This window comes from Palaemon carinicauda, chromosome 21 (genome assembly GCF_036898095.1).
Source record: "Palaemon carinicauda isolate YSFRI2023 chromosome 21, ASM3689809v2, whole genome shotgun sequence".
NCBI lineage: Eukaryota > Metazoa > Arthropoda > Malacostraca > Decapoda > Palaemonidae > Palaemon > Palaemon carinicauda.
In genome coordinates this window covers 87454650-87472149 of record NC_090745.1, presented here as the reverse complement: position 1 = coordinate 87472149, position 17500 = coordinate 87454650, and the positions used below count along the sequence as shown (strand labels likewise).

The 17500-nt window shown below is 33.4% G+C and overlaps 1 long non-coding RNA gene and 1 pseudogene across 1 annotated transcript in view; one reads left to right on the top strand and one right to left on the bottom strand.

Moving 5' to 3' along the window:
- The window catches only part of LOC137614703 (uncharacterized), a 342498-nt gene that overhangs the window by 134247 nt on the left and 190751 nt on the right, over window positions 1-17500 (bottom strand). The gene's annotated exons all lie outside the window — the stretch shown is intronic.
- Window positions 1-17500, top strand: part of LOC137614702 (homeobox protein Hox-A1-like) — an 83027-nt pseudogene that overhangs the window by 63318 nt on the left and 2209 nt on the right.

Below are 17500 nucleotides of genomic sequence, written 5' to 3'. Positions count from 1 at the left end.
GAAATAATTTTTACAAAACTGTGAACAGTGGAAACAAAAAAATATCCTAATGAATATTGTTGCTGTACGTGTTTTAAATTCATAATACTGCAACCAATCTAACAAGTACAAAAAATACAAAAGGCAAACAGTAAGCATCATAAAACGAAAGCCAGAGAGAGAGAGAGAGAGAGAGAGAGAGAGAGAGAGAGAGAGAGAGAGAGAATGTGTTTTCAGTCGCAATAGTTTTTACCAAAGTACAAGTTTTTCACTCCCACGCCAAGCCTTTCCTGCGAAACTCCGTCCAAGCCGCCAGTCGTCACTACAACCAAACCATCTGCCCCCATCCCGGACCGGCCCTCTTCAACGGCACCTCCCTCCCCCCATGGGTGGCCCAATTTTCTTCGCTGCCAACCAACCAACCCCTGATCCTCAGCAACAGTCTGTCTCAGGCCTCTTTTCTGAGACGCCCCAAAACTCCCCTACCGTCTGGAGTCCAATTTCCTAACCAGTCGCTTACAAATTTAGATCAACTTTCGTTGTTCGAACAGTCATTAGTGACTTCAACAGTTTTGCAACTTTTTTTTCTTTCTCGACCGTTCAAAGCGTTATTAGGACTCTCCCCATCTACAGCTCTCATTTTTTTCTGGGCACTTTTCATTCTTAATATCTGCTCTTCCTATTTTAACTATACTTACCAGACGTGTAATGATATATTTCAGAAATCTAACCAAAATATCAATGATTTCTATTGCAGCACAGCTTAGTCTATAGAGAGTTAATAAGTTGTCTTAATGTTCTTTATGCACCCGTTCTTGTTTTCAAGGGAACAAATTAAATAAGAGTAAGAAAATAAAAGAGTAAGATCAAATGAGACGCCATCATACGTTAGTGCCCAAGCAACCCAAAATAGAATGATTTTAGAGTGCAACATAAAAGAGAGAGAGAGAGAGAGAGAGAGAGAGAGAGAGAGAGAGAGAGAGAGAGAGAGAGAGAGAGAGAGAGAGAGAGAGTCGATTTTCAAGTATACCAGCAAGATGCGGAGGTCGAGAACCTCTAAAACAAAGAGATTGGCAAGTAATGGCATCATTCTATAAACTTCCCTACTCATTCTCATAAGATGTAATTAATGTGTGCGTGTTCTGCTTTTATTATCTAATTCAATGAAATTTAAGCTCCGGGGAAATCAAAACAAGTCTTGCATACCACGGTTAATAAAACTGGAATGTAGTGACTTTGCATTGCTTTATCAAGGCGGGTAATTATGTGTATAAGCATATGGTTATTTATTAGATCCCACTGCAATTCGAGCCTTAAATGGTTATAGCAAAGATGAGGGGGTTTATTGATCCTTCTTATTAACTCGATTTTACTTCTTAATACTTTCCTCTCCTCCAAAACGTCAGTATCTATTTACTGCCCCACTAAATGTTTACATAGATATATTAGTCCTACATCGGCAAAAAAAAAAAAAGGCAAAGAAAAAAATCTATCTAGTAAGATTGGGGCTGAATATGAATAAGATCCCACCAGGTACATAAAAATACATGGAAGATAGTTTTTTATATATATTTTCAAGGAAATATCAAAATATATGTCTGGATACGTTAGTGACATTATTTGAAATAAGCAGCAGATGCTTGACAATTATAATAATTAGGATATGAACATTTTTAAATACTCAGACCATTTAGCTCGCTTTGCTAAAAGAATAATCAAGAAGCTATCAGCCGCTCGGAGATCCAGGGCACCTGGCTGGATATCTTAGCCAAAAATAACGTTTCACTGATCGTAACATAAGAAACTTAATAGCGTAAAAGGCATCGTGAATAATGATCGAAGAAACAATGGGGTAAGATACTATATATACCTAAACTAATACAGCCTGAATACCTGTGCGTGCATAGTGGAAATCTAATTATAATAATCTAATATGAGATAATTTCTCTAAAATGTCGAATTCCCGATTAAAATTTTTTTCAACCGAATCTATAATGGAATGCTTGCTTATTCTCTATCAAATATCGACTTTCTGACCTAATCCCACATAAAGCCCAATTACAGTGCACAGCACTTTCCCCTTTCTATTCCAGAACTTTAGCATAGCCTTCGCTAAATCTAATACCAACTCCGACTCAATAACTCATGGAACCTCTTGCTTGAGGGTACACTAAGGCACTCTATTCTATCTTATTTCTCTTCCTCTTGTTTTGTTAATGCTTTTATAATTTATATAAGAAATATTTATTTTAATGTTACTGCTTTTAAAATATTTTATTTTTCCTTGTTTCCTTCCCTCACTGGGCTATTTTCCCTGTTGGGGCCCCTGGCCTTAAAGAATCATGCTTTTCCAACTAGGGCTGTAGCTTAGCAAGTAATAATAATAATAATAATAATAATAATAATAATAATAATAATAATAATAATAATAATAATAACATACTTGCTTTGAGTACAGGTACAATTATGTCAGCTGCGATTCTCCCATCAGTTTTGTAAACGTTTATCTCGTCTCTCTTTCTAATAATAATTTCAGACTTGCTAATAATAATTTTTTTTTCTAATGCAATTATATTCATACGGGAAGTCATTAATTAATTTGTAGTGACATGATTTCACCATTGCAAGTCCAATAATATTGGATATTGCCATAGTTAACAGTCTAATTCATATTCTAATGTTTCTGAGCTCTTCCAAATTTAATCAATACTATTCTGTAGCACATATTTTCGTTCATGTTATAGATACTGGCCAAACATACTAACAGACAAGAAAATACTTCAAGAAATAAATATTAACGTGGGAATGTATGTTAAATATATAATAATATATACCGGTAAGTAAAAGAAGAATTAGGTGAATCTAGACCATAGGACATTGTTATCTTAATTAAACAGATTATACAAAAAAAAAAAAAAAAAAAGCATAAAATATGGTAAAGATTTTCAAATATTCATATAATTCTTAGCTGTTATAAAGGTGCGGCAACTCTAAAGCATAAAAAAACAAAAGTAACCTGCGTGTAACTCATATATTTTACTATGTTCTTGTTATCAAAACCACACCGAAGTTGGTTATGGATTCATTAAAATATCAACTTCATCGCACTGAAAAACAATGACAACAATAAAATAAACAGTGGTATCTTATTATTCAACTCTGCTTTAGAATTCCATCGTCTATAATCATGGCATCATACCTACTTGCTCCTTTTGGCCTTACGATTAAAAGTATCAGCTAAACTAGCCCCTACTGCAGCTGCTCTTTATTCTCTTGATGGCAACTACCAGTCTAATTTTCATAACCTGTCAGTCTCTTTTGGACACTTGCTTTTACATAACGGATTCTTTTCTTCTATATCATAAGTGTCCTATATTCCAACGACCTATAATACTGCACTGATTAATATCATGTCTTTCTTTTATTATTGCATATCTAAATAACATCTCTGACAGATAGCAAATAACTTAATGTCCATATTCAAAAGAAATATTTTCCTATAATATCATGCCCGTATTAAAAAAAAAATTTGCCTATAATTTCCTACCCCAGGCATTATATAATTTGACAATGCACACTCATTATCCTACCTAAAAGCATTTTGGAAAAAATAATAGCGTTACAGATATTTATCAAACGCTACTCCATGTACCTATCTCCTTTTCAGTACTAGAAATGCAATTTGTTAGCCACCAACCAAAGAAAACTCTTTGAAACAGCGAAGATTCAACCACCCTCTAAATTATGGAGCTGTATGCCATCATCATTGCTTCTTTAGTCTTAGAATTTGTCAAAATTCCCATTTCTAATTCTCTTAGCCCAAGAAACCCTTGGTGACCGGAATTCTTGCCGCATACATTTTCGCCGTAGGACTTTTTGTCACGGACTTTTTGCCGTAGGAATCTTTGCCACTAGGTATTTTTGCCGTAAGGAATTCTTGCCGCAAAATGCATATTACTTTTATAATTTAAAGGTATATGAAAGAGTTGACCTATAAAAAAAATAAGTATAGTGACCTACTGTACAAACATACATCTAATGCGATGGATGGTCTCTGATAATTAGCTCTTACTTATGAAGTTTTAAACAAGCAGTTTTAGCCCATACATACACTCCACTGGTCTTTGATAAATAGCTCGTGCTTCTAAAGTTTAAAACAAGTTGTTACATACCTACTTGCATACGTACATACACACACATCTATGTATGTATTCCTGTGGATATGTGGAATGTTTATGAACGGACTTTAAATAAGTTACCAAACACCAATAATAGTGTAGAAGGGTTTCATAAACCTTCTATATTGTAATACCTTTGTTATTGATTTTATTTTGACAATGATGAATATTTGAATATTTATTGTAACTTCAATTGCTCTTAAATTTATTACTTTTTTAAATAAATAAACTTTCAGGTTTGTAATACACTATTATTTTCATACCCTTTTATACTCATAATTTAGATATATTTTATTATTTATACGGCATTCATGTATGTAGTAGAGTGTATGTATGTAAACTGCTTGTTTAAAACTTACTAAGTAAGAGATAATTAGATGTATGTGTGTATGTATGTATGTAAGTAGGTATGTATACTTCTAGTTTATAAGCAACTTGTTTTAAACTTTAGAAGCACGAGCTATTTATCAAAGACCAGTGGAGTGTATGTATAGGCTAAAACTGCTTGTTTAAAACTTCATAAGTAAGAGCTAATTATCAGAGACCATCCATCGCATTAGATTTATGTTTGTAGGCCACAAATACCTAGTGGCAAAGTTTCCTACGGCAAAAAGTCCGTGACAAAAAGTCCTACGGCGAAAATGTATGCGGCAAGAATTCCTAGAACCGAAACCCTTTACCTATTTCTTCGTGTGATCAAAGCATCTTACAAGTTGGTTTCCGCATTTAATATTTCCGACACAATTGACTGAAAGCAATAATTTCTACTAAAGCCAACTATCAAAAGTATTTCTTCACCAGCAATGATACTTTATAGCAATGTCGAAGGGCAGTTCTTTTCACAAGAATTTATAATTCTTTTACTTAATAGCTTGGTCCACAACCCCTTAATTACTTCATATTTATTTATGGAAATTGTGTGATTTAAGGCATTATTCATATAATTCTTCATTGTAAAAGGTAACGAAATTTTGGGCTTTGTCTGTACTTCTTTGGGTGATCCCCGAAAAATTGCAAACGTCATCGGTGCATAGGCCCAGTAAACATCCATGCAGTACCTGCAGAATACTGGAAAGATAACAATTTCGGCCTTAAATCCTCTAAGATTAACTCGGAGTACGATGAAAAATATACATGCGAACTTATACACACAATCATATAATATACATTCATGATCAGCCGTTACTAGTCCAAAGCAGAGCAAATGCCTCAGACATGTCCTTCCACTTGCGTCTGTTTTTGCGCTTTCTATGCCAGTTTGTAACCGCAACCCTTCTTATTCGTCTATACATCGTCTTCTCTTCCTTCCCCTGTTTCTTTTGCAATCTCTAAGGACCCTTTCTATTATTCTTAATGTCCATCTATTATCTGTCATTTTCATTATATAGGACATATATAGACCCAAGACCATTTCTTATTCTTAAAAGTTATTAGAATATCCTTTACTTTAGTTTCCACACCATCCATGTTGCTCTTTATCTGTTTCTTAGTGTTATTCCCAAAATTATTCTTTCCAAAGTTCCTTGAATTGTTATTAGCTTGTTTTCTAAGGCTGTAGTAGGGCTCTAAGTTTGTGATGCATGAGTTAATACTGGTAGGACCATCTGATTAAATACTTTTCTTTATAGAGACAGTGGCATTTTATTTTTCATAATCTCATTTTGTTTACTAAAAGCTCTCCATCCCATGCTTATCCATCTTTTAATTTCGGTCTCGTGTCCTGGGGAAACACTTAATGTTTGTCCTACGTACTTCATTAACAAACTCTAGAGGTTCATCTCATTTTTTGTCTCTGCATTTTCACTGAATTTTATCTTAGTTCTACTCATATTAATTTTCAGCCCTACATTTCTACGTTCTCTATTCATATCTTCTATCATCTTTTGTAATTCCTCCTATGATTCACTAAGCAGAATAAACATCTACACATATATTCATACAAATACAAACATAAACACACACATATATACATACATACATACATATATATATATATATATATATATATATATATATATATATATATATATATATATATGTGTGTGTGTGTGTGTATGTATATATAAACATATAAACGTACATATATATATATATATATATATATATATATATATATATATATATATATATATATATATATATATATATATATATATATATATGCTCTCTTCTTTCATATCATCTGCACATGTACGTACAGTATTTGAATTTTAGTTTTCATTCAGACATACCACGAAATTCTGGAGACTTCTTTGCCCGTTCCTACATTTATAGTGGAGTAAACCTCTCTTCTTCTTTTTCCCCTTAGGTGAACGGACAATCTAATAAATCTATTCCTCCGAGAAATAACAGTTAAAGTATAACAAATAACAATCACCACAAAAAAAAAGCGTTACAATTTGGCTCCCTTTCTTTCTCTCCTCACTTGCCTGCCAGCCACGATATATAAGAGCGGTGGTAAATTACCGAGACAGTTGTGTAATGGGAGATAGATGGATCATGAAGGAATAAAATGAGATAATTGGATGAAATAACAACGGGGCCCGTGTAAATGTCTCTCTAAAAACCAACGGAAAAGTATTCATTTCATTCTCTGAACACTATCCCTCAACGAGAGAGAGAGAGAGAGAGAGAGAGAGAGAGAGAGAGAGAGAGAGAGAGAGAGAGAGAGAGAGAGAGAGAGAGGTTAATTTCTGGGTGCTCGCTCTGGATTCCTAAGCCAGAGGTGGAATTATATATCTTGCTGAGATTGCAGTCTTAAACTAATAAGTAAATCAAGGAACAAATAGATGTGTTCCATAATCATCTTTGCCTCTTGCAACGTCTCGTTAATCATCTCTAACTTCCTAAAAAAATTGTTTCATAAACAGCCTGATTTATTTTGGCTTCTAAGTTAAAATAAATTATACTAGTACAATACGATACACATCAATGTACTTGCTTTTAAAATTTTGTAATACGAGAAGAATTCCCTAAACAAATACAATGACAATAACCATGAAATACATGTATCAAAATGGCTAATAGAATAAACTAATTAATCAGATTCCCAGTGATATATATTTGCCTCGAAAACTGCGAGGTCATTACAACATTATAAGAACAATAAAATAAAAAAGAGAAATAGCCATAATACTGAGCGGAATCGCTCACAAAACGTGTTAAAATTTCTTTCACTGCTAACATAAACAAATACAAGAAGCAAAGGGAGAACAAAACCAAACAAAGACGCTGGCATTTCGTGTAAAACTCCCTCCGAAGGCGAAGGGGGGGGGGGGGGGGGGGGGGGCTCCCTGTTACTCACATAATCCCCTCAACAACCCCCTCACTACGGATTCGTCGACCCTCCTACTACAGGTCTGGCAGGCCTCCAATAACCCCTCTCCCAATCTTACACACACACACACAGATGTATACTCCCCCCCCCTCTCCAGACACAATCCCAACCAAAGAGGCCCTTCCTGTCACAAACTATCATCAGAGAAGCCACACTATCCTCTATTTATTTCTTGCAGATAAGACAACAAATAGAGCAGCAGCTGGGAATGAAACAGGCATACAGTGATCAAGATTAAAAGAAAATCTGCAACTGTGTGATCTGACTTGGGAGAAGTTTGAATGACATTACACAGAACAGCTATCATATCCAAAATTTTTGCTGGCATAATCCATTTCATTTATGCCAATTTAAATTCAAATTAACATTCGACACCTAACATGAATATTTGGATACCTTCAATATCAATACGAGAAATATAATCACAAAAAAATAACACACGTGGAATAAAGCATTTACAACACAAAAAACATACCTACTTGTTTCTTCAGTTTTGAATGAAGGACAGACCTCTATATTTCTACTGCTAATATCATATTCATACTATTGGCGAAACTTACATGTAGCTCCGTTTCAATTTGGTTTAAAATCTAAGACTGATCCAATCTGTATTTTCATCATATTTTCAATTATCAATTTTTCTCGTGTAGGTTTTTATTTTTATTTAAAATTTAATATGGATTCGTTTTCATGTTTTCATACAAAAGATGAACATCGATGACTACCCATTTCTAACTTATTTACTAATACATTCCTTATTTTAATCGTAACTTCAAAATCATTCTCCTACATCATTTTGAAACTATTTTCACCTTACGTCCATGATAGGCAAGGGTGATTTTAATATTAATCTTTTACTTTTCATTTGCACTCACAAAATGTAAACACGTGAACTCCAGAGCAACTACAATCCTGCAATTCTTCTTCTTCTTCAGGTTTGACCTTGAAAAACCTGAGTCGTTTCGAATACAAATCCTGGAAATTTGAAAATAGAAATAATCTAGAGAGGAAAGCTCCAAATACTACCTATATCACTGCGGTGACCCTATGCCCGCACACAGAATTTATTCCGCATAAAACCCCTTAAATAGAATCATCTATTTGTCTTATAGTACAATATATAGCCGGCTATTATTACTAATAAATGAAGCTCCGAAAGATAATACTGATATGGGGTTATGGAATTACCAGAATATCACATTCACTATACTATGTATCCTCTATTTTTAAATGATCTTGATGACCCTTTAAAAATCCAAGTCAGCAATTTTAAATTGAATCTCATATTTTAGTTATCTGGTCCTCCTCATCTCTAACTAAATAATCAGTTGAAAATATCCTCCAAATGTTTCAATTTATTCCAGAGTTAATTGTTGACTGATGTAATTTTCTTAATATTCAGATTAGTCATAAACATACTGAGAATACATTAATTTTCATTTCATCCCTAAACATCTGGTGTAATTCTAATTATTTCTAAATTATTTAGTAATTATCCTCATTTTCTTCTCATTCTTGAATCTAGGACTCAATTTCATCATTCTGTTATTCCCACATACATCTCTTATTTATAGATATAATAAATACCATTTTCACAAAAATAATTCATAATTATTTTCCATATTGTGCCAGCAAAATTCTTTTTTCACTCCTAAATATCTTGCTAATTTCATAAAACACAACTCTATTGCTGGAAAATAATTACTAATAACTTATTCCTAGACGCCCTTTAGTCTCACTATCATTATTATCATTACCTGAAAAGATAATTCACTTGAGATTCTGTACCTACTATAGTAAAGAAGGAAAAGTCCAAGATCTAGATAAAAAATGATCATCAGACAGACGATGGAATAAAGAAAAAAAAACGCAATCAACACGTAATCAATAATGTAAGATGTTAGTCAGCTGATGAAGACCAATAAAAGTGAACAATATTCAACGTGTCAAAATAAAAAAATAAATAAAAAATATTTTTACGGAATAGCAGGTCTCCAAAGGTCTCTCAGTACTTTCTAATTATGACATTTTTGGAGGGAAGCAATAGAAGACACGGGCCAGAAATTTTTCTCAAAATTTAATCAGCATTAAAAACGATCTAATCTTCAATCAACTTCAGGTAAAAATAGAAACATTGCTAACGAAGAGACCTCGATGGGGGGGGGGGGGGTTTCCTGTACTCTAGTTCTACTAGCGAACGAACTTTAAACTTTTATATTTCAATACCATTCTGCATATTTACACCATGTACTAGTTATAGTTAAACCTATATTCTGAGAATTACTATCCTAAGGTCTGCAATAAAGAGATGCAATTCATGCATAGAGAGTAACATCATTTGCACAAAGAACAACACATTTTTAAGACCTAACAACATAACAGGGGTACGTCAAGAACAATTCTTTGAGAAACGCCAGACAATACAATCCGGTAGTCAGTGCACTGTCCATTGACAATTATTCTTTGTAATATATTATTTAAAAATTCTATAATAATATCTATACTGAGAAATACTCCCTCACCTATTTCTTTTTAGTAACAGGCAACCTGCAGGACTATCATGATCAATCTCACGAACTTCAAAATCAGAATATACGGGTTCATGTGCTACTGAAACTTGAAAGTGCATTGAAGTACCAGGCACTTGAAAAAAGCATACTGTAATCCGAGGGACAGATTACTATCAAATCCTTTCTGGAAGGATCAATACATTAATGTACACCGAACTCTTTGATCGATAATTAACCTTTTAATTATTTCTCTTGATCTAAAATGATTTCCTTGAGCATTTCTTTTCTTTTACAGAATAATGATCTCCGTAAAGCCTACAATATTTCTAATATTTGGACCATATAATTTCATCTTACAAGTCGATTAATGATGATTTATGTCACCCCATTCACAATTTAATCATGATTCTCTATCTCAGCGTCTTATGCCAGATCTTCAGTTTCCTTATTTCTTAAATAGAAAATGGGTCTTTTCCACTTCGCTGTACCATAGAAGAAGCCTTTCTTATTTTCACTTACAGCAGAGGCTCTCTCCTTTAAACTTCGAAAGACTGTCAGGCCGCGTGAGTGATTCTGTGGGGGAAGGAAATCAACCGTTTTCGATATATATTATTATTATTCGACAAGTTACAACCTCAAACGGCCTACCAGAATGATACCAGCCCGAGGACTCCAATATGGAAAGTGGCCCCGTGCGGAGAGGAGATATAAAAGTATGCAACGAATAAACTTAATGAGATAAAAAAAAAAAAAAAACAGCAGAAAAGCATTTCCAAAATGTTTGAAATTCTGAAGTTTCACCAATTCACCTACAGATCAAGATCATTCCACAAACTGGTCAAAAAATTCTGTGTAGTGTTCAGCCATATGATGACGAAGGCAAGATTGTTAGAATTAATTGCATAATTTGTTCTATGTACTAGATGGCACATTCTGGGAATTTCTGAAAGCAAATCACGCTCAGAATTAAAAAAAAAAGAAAAAAAAAGCTAACTGAATGACGGTGCCAGAGATTGATATCCAGATGAGGGATTGGAAATTTAATAAACTGTGTGTTTTTGCACAACAATTTAAGATAAGAATCAGCAGATGAAGACACCTGCTTAGTTAATTTGGTAATATCTTATCTTTATTCGCTAATATCTCATTTTGCTCAACATTCTTAAGCTATTACTATTGGCATTGTTAAGGAAGTTCTTCAATATTAATTCATACATCATTATTACCAAAATTATCACTGGTAGTAGAAGTAGTATAATTTAAATTAGTAGTAGTAACAACTTTCATAAAAGCCTCCCCTACAGAATGGTAAAAACTATTTGAAAATTATGTCCTTATGAATTTACTTCTTTCAATTTCGGAGATTTGAGAACAATTTACTTTAATGTACAGAAAGTCTGGTTTCCTTTGAGGGAAACTTTCTAAGGCATTTCATTAAAACTTTCTAGCCGTGTTTTTAAATGCAATAAAACCTCAAGTGGCCGCAAAAGTTTAAGTTAACCTGGTTTTCACTCTTACTTTGGTTGTTAATACTCTAAACCATTCTTTGCATATGCAGGGGAATATAAAAAAAGAAAATGTCCGGCAATATATATATATATATATATATATATATAAATATATATATATATATAGAGAGAGAGAGAGAGAGAGAGAGAGAGAGAGAGGAGAGAGAGAGAGAGATATTAACTAAGGAAAATATTGCTTCGCGGGAAAACTATCAAAGGCCATTTTATTTATCTAATTCTGAGTCACAGCGTGAACTCTTACTCTGAGATTTTGTTTTACTATATCAGACATGTCTTGAATACATATTTTCGAGTTTCACTTGAACGTCTTTTTCAATGTAGTAGGTTTTTTTTTTTTATTTCCGGATCCATTCTATATTTCGAAAGATATGAACAAAATAGGTCTAAAATTTATGATATAGATGCAAATAAAATGGACACTAGCCTTTTTAAATAAAAAAAAAGGAAATTTGCAATTGAAAATAAAAAACGCAACCATGCATTGCCACATTGTCAGAAGTCTAGAAATAAAAGTGGATTAGCACATAAATAAACATCGCGACAAAACCTGGCGCTGAACCGAATAGTAAACAAGTAATAAAAGAAACCATTAAACAACTTCAGAAGCCAAGCATAACTTTCAACACAACCCATATTGCTATGAAATGCGACACCAAAGGAGACAACTACAAAGAAAATGCAGTTCATTGCCAGGAAAACTTTCACGTTCAAAGCAAACCGACATCTGTATCATAAACCAGAATAGTTTGGCAGGGGACTTTTGAACACTTCATAAAAAAAGGAAGTTCGTATCTATGTATGTACAGAGAAAGTTAACTTAATGATTATGATTCTGCCATTATTGCTCCCATAGCCTATCAGTTTTTCGACCTTTCAACAATAAGAAAGGATGCCAGAAAACTTCAAATTAGTCATTCATTCAACAATAAGAATATATGTAAGGGAGATGTGTTTGAGGACTTAAGTGATGAAAATGAAGGAGGCAATGAAGGAGTCTATACACTATATCAAGTAGATATAAATTTTAATCTGATAGATTATAAAATCTTGTAAAGACGGGGCTTATAGAAATATCTGAATTGGCGCAATTGACTCGAATAAAATGATAGTCCTCCAAACTCTACAGCTCATCCTATTGATAGTATCATAAGAACACCCTGAAGTGTTTACATATACCATTAACGATGAGATATGAGATATAAATCACCACCAATCAGCATCTTTTCCCGACACCACTTACTGTATTTAGGTCATTAGTTCTTCAGAGATATTGCATGAATTTGGAAAGACCTTCGACCCTCCTATTTCCCTAGATATCCAAGATTAACAATAATTAGAAATCTAACAGCAATCAAATGATATAACTATGTCTTGGATGTCCAAAGGTCGAACAGCTATTGCATATTTGCAAGATTTGATTAATTCCAAGTTTTTTGGTAAGATACATTTTCTATATCAAAAGTACAGAAGTGTTCATACATAACCGAAATGGCTATTTAAAATCGTTAGATATATTTCAACAGTAGACTATATAAATTTTACCATAGTATATAAAGTACTTACATTTCTCTGTGGCAGCATATCACGATTTTATAGCACTGTACAATATCAAATTCATAATTTTACTTTTTTTTTTCAAGCGGTGACAATAAGTTGATTGCAAAAGAAAAATGGAGAAAATTGAAAGGAAGTTCATTTGAATGGATCTAATGCAAAACTAAGACACGAAATTATTTAGACCAAATCATTTAATTCAATTACTAAGAACAATTTTAATATGTGACTTTTCTTTAAAGTTTCAGATATCTAGATGAAAAATGAGTGTTATACTGAATATGTCCCTCATTACATAACAGATAATTAAACTGTCGCTTTCTGAGTACCATATTTTCTTTTTAATACGGATAAAAATAATGCTTACATATATTACACCCACACAAATATATATATATACATACATATATATATATATATATAATATATATATGCTGTATATATATGTGTGTAAAACCATATAGATACAATATATATTTATATATGCATATATATTATGTGTCCGCTTGTATGTATGTATAAATGTGTATAGGTGACACATCCCTAACTTAGAGAGAGAGAGAGAGAGAGGAGAGAGAGAGAAGAGAGAGAGAGAGAGAGAGAGTACACGAAGCAAAATATTTATAAATTGGGATGGCTCTGTTACTGGAGAAAGAAATTCAGTCATCAACTAAACTAGTTACACCCAAACACACCCACACACACAGACATATATATATATATATATATATATTAGGCTTATTTATATCCATACATTTTTCCCTTGCTCGCCTAAAACCTCTTCAACTGTATAACTAAAACCTCTTCAATATTACCAGAAACCTTTCATTAAAAAATATGTATGGAGTATAGCGGCTTCTTTTATTCTTGTAAACATTCTTGTCAAATATAGTATTTTTTTCTTTTAATCCAACTGAATTCTCACCAATAAAGCGAAAAATACTGACACTTGTTCTGAGTCAACAAAGAGTTAATCATGAATGTGTAAATTACAAGTAATCCAACTATCAATATCACCTTGATAACAATTAAAAATCACCTAAAGTTGCTTTGACAATATACATACTAGGAAACATTCCACAAATGATGATGAGAGAGAGAGAGAGAGAGGAGAGAGAGAGAGAGAGAGAGAGAGAGAGAGATTACTTTAGATTTATTACTGGTAATTGAATACAACTTAGATTTTTTCCTACTAAAGCCAACATAAAATGATTTATTCCCAGCAAAAATTTATGCAACTAAAACATTAACTTTCAAAAACTCATATATCATATAACTGCTACCGACATAAAAAAGAAAAAAAAAAAACATTGGGTAGATGAAAGACAGCATAGAATAGCAATAACAAAAACCATCGGAGCGAGGTGCACATATCTACGGCACTCTGACAGCTAAGAGACAGATCACATGACCTACCGTTCGAGATATGTAAATACAGATGACAGTCTGCAGCCGCACTCGACACCACAGGCCTCGTGGCTTCATTTCTGTCAGAGGTCGGTCCAATCAATTCATATGGTGACCCCACTGATGCATTAAATATTTCGGATGTTTTAAAAAGAATCCTCTCTCTCTCTCTCTCCTCTCTCTCTCTCTCTCTCTCTCTCTCTCTCTAAAATGTACTAACCCAGTTAAAGAGAGTATAATGTGAAAAGAAGGTTCGAAAGTTGTTTTATATTCAAAATGAGAAAAAATAAATTTAGTTCAAATTGAATACCAAAGAAAAGTGAGTAGCGAACTCGCTAACAGGAACGTATCCACACTTGCTAGTTCACTTAGACTTATTGTAAAAAGCACTTCTAAGAATATACAGGAATCTCCGAATATCAGAATATGATTGGCTATTTCAATAACGTAGAACGCTAAACGCTTTTGTCTTCGCTACATGGGTATTCAATGCCATCCATTCCACGGCAGTGAATACTTAATGAAATATGATGGACCGTAGGGAGGAGAGGTAACACGAAACGTGAAGATTATTCAGTTTACGTAAGAAACACTGGTCATTGAGACGGTGGAGAAACCGGAATCTACCTCCGTTTGCTTGAAGAGGTAAGCGTGGCCAAGCTCTTCGTTTACAAACTATGGCCTCTTCGTTGGTAATAAAATATAAGATTCATACCGGATATTAGTTTAATATGATTTACCCAGACTTTCATCCATCAACTACATTTACACTATACAAAATTTCAAGTAAAATCATCATACTATATATTAAAGTTCAAAGTCGGTATTGAACAGCCCATTAAGGTGGGCAAGTACAGAATTTGTTACCGAATTAACATTTTCTCTATCCTTTAAAACAATAATTTAGGAAAACTACTTTCAATCAGGAAAATGCAATGGATCCTTTATAGATAGCAGCTAAGAAACACAAGTGACGAAACAGCGATAGCTGCGTTAATTCTGCTAGCACTCAGAATTGCCAAAAAAGTGCGGTTGCAAAAAATAATTACCCAGATGGAAATGCACCGGGTAGTTAGTGGACATGGAGAAAAAAATATCTAATACACAAAAACTTATAAAAAAAAGTCCTGTTTGAATATTCAGATCTGTCTCGAAAAACGTAGAATCATAACATCAGCGACACCCTTGAAGCGGTGTGTCTTCATGTCCGGTCGTGCGTTGCACACAGAAAAGCGTCATGATAGACATATAGAAGGAAAAACAGAAGCAAGGTATTGATTGCTATGTCAAGAGGGTCGCGCCGTCCTCGCACGCCATTCGGGGGCATTGCACCCAACACCACACCCACGCCAAGTCCCTCCTCAACCCTCCCCCTTTCCCCTCCCTCTGCTCTCCCCGCAGACGACGAAAAATCTTTACCAGGACAAGGTCACAAAAGGAGTGTTAATAGATGCACATTTCACGGGAAAGAAGTGCTGGGGGGGGGGGGACACTTCATAAACTTATTAGAAGTGAGAATTATGTATTAAAGGTCATTACAAGGAATCTGGGACAAAGTAAACTTTAACAAAATTATCCTAAAAATACACTAAATGTTTATTCAAAATAGGCATTTCAATATAGCATATAAATATCTTATAAAAAACCTACAACATGGTTATTACAATGCTATCCGATTTTAATCAATTTGAAAATATAAATGAAGCATAAGTAATAGAAAAAGGCAATTACGAAGAAACCCCCTGAATAACATTCTCTATCATAAAATTATTTTATTTGCAAAATGGTTCACTTTATCTATAGTTCTTAGACAGAAAAAAATATTATCAAGAAATACTTGTATGATACTTGGCTTCATTGTAGAGAAATTCATCATCCACGTTTAAAAGATTCAGCATAGAAGAAAAATTGGGTTTACGATTTTTCAAAAACTCCTTCCCGAGGATTACTGCATGTTTGGCCATTAATATACACACAAACACACAAATACACACACACGCACACATATATACATATATATATATATATATATATATGTGTGTGTGTGTGTGTGTGTATGTGTATGTGTGTTAAACAATCCATGTGAATATAAAGGAACGAAAAAGTTGAAGTTGTCTCCTGCCTTTAGCTAAGATCGTGTAATGATTCCAAACACTCTCTCTTTACCTTAGTATGTAATTATCAATATTCTACGCTTATATCCAAGATTCTCTCTCTCTCTCTCTCTCTCTCTCTCTCTCTCTCTCTCTCTCTTTCCTCACAGCAGAGCGACAGCCTCTTTCAAGTTCTTCGTGCCAACTCTTCGAGTCAAGGGCTCTTGGACTGACAAACGGAACAGCTTTCCAAGATATTACTCTCTTCTCCCTTCCGTTTTTATTTCTTTTGGGGAGTACGGCTTTTATACCGCTTAGCAGACCATTCCACCTCTCTCTCTCTCTCTCTCATCTCTCTCTCTCTCTCATACATAAAAAACCTGCCTGTGTAAACTCGATGAACACTATATATATATATATATATATATATAATTCATATAATTATACATAAAAATATATATATACAAATGTAACTATATATATAATATATATATATATAAATTTATATAATTATACATATAAATATATATATACAAATGTAACTATATATATATATATATATATATATTATATATACTGTATATATACTGTAAATATGTATATTGTTTCCTCGGAGTTTACACAAGCAGGTTTTCATATATGTATGAGAGAGAGAGAGAGAGAGAGAGAGAGAGAGGAGAGAGAGAGGTGGAATGGTCTGCTAAGCGAATTATATATATAGTATATATAATATATATATATTCGGTGTGTACGAGAGTATAATTTGGCTTTTTTTACCAACATTTAGCCCTTATTCACTATAAGGAGGAGATATGTTCACAAAGTAGGCTACAATAATATTATAATATACAGACAAAAGGAAAGAAATAGAAACGCAAATACATTTCGTTTGAAGGGCAAATTACAAGCAAAC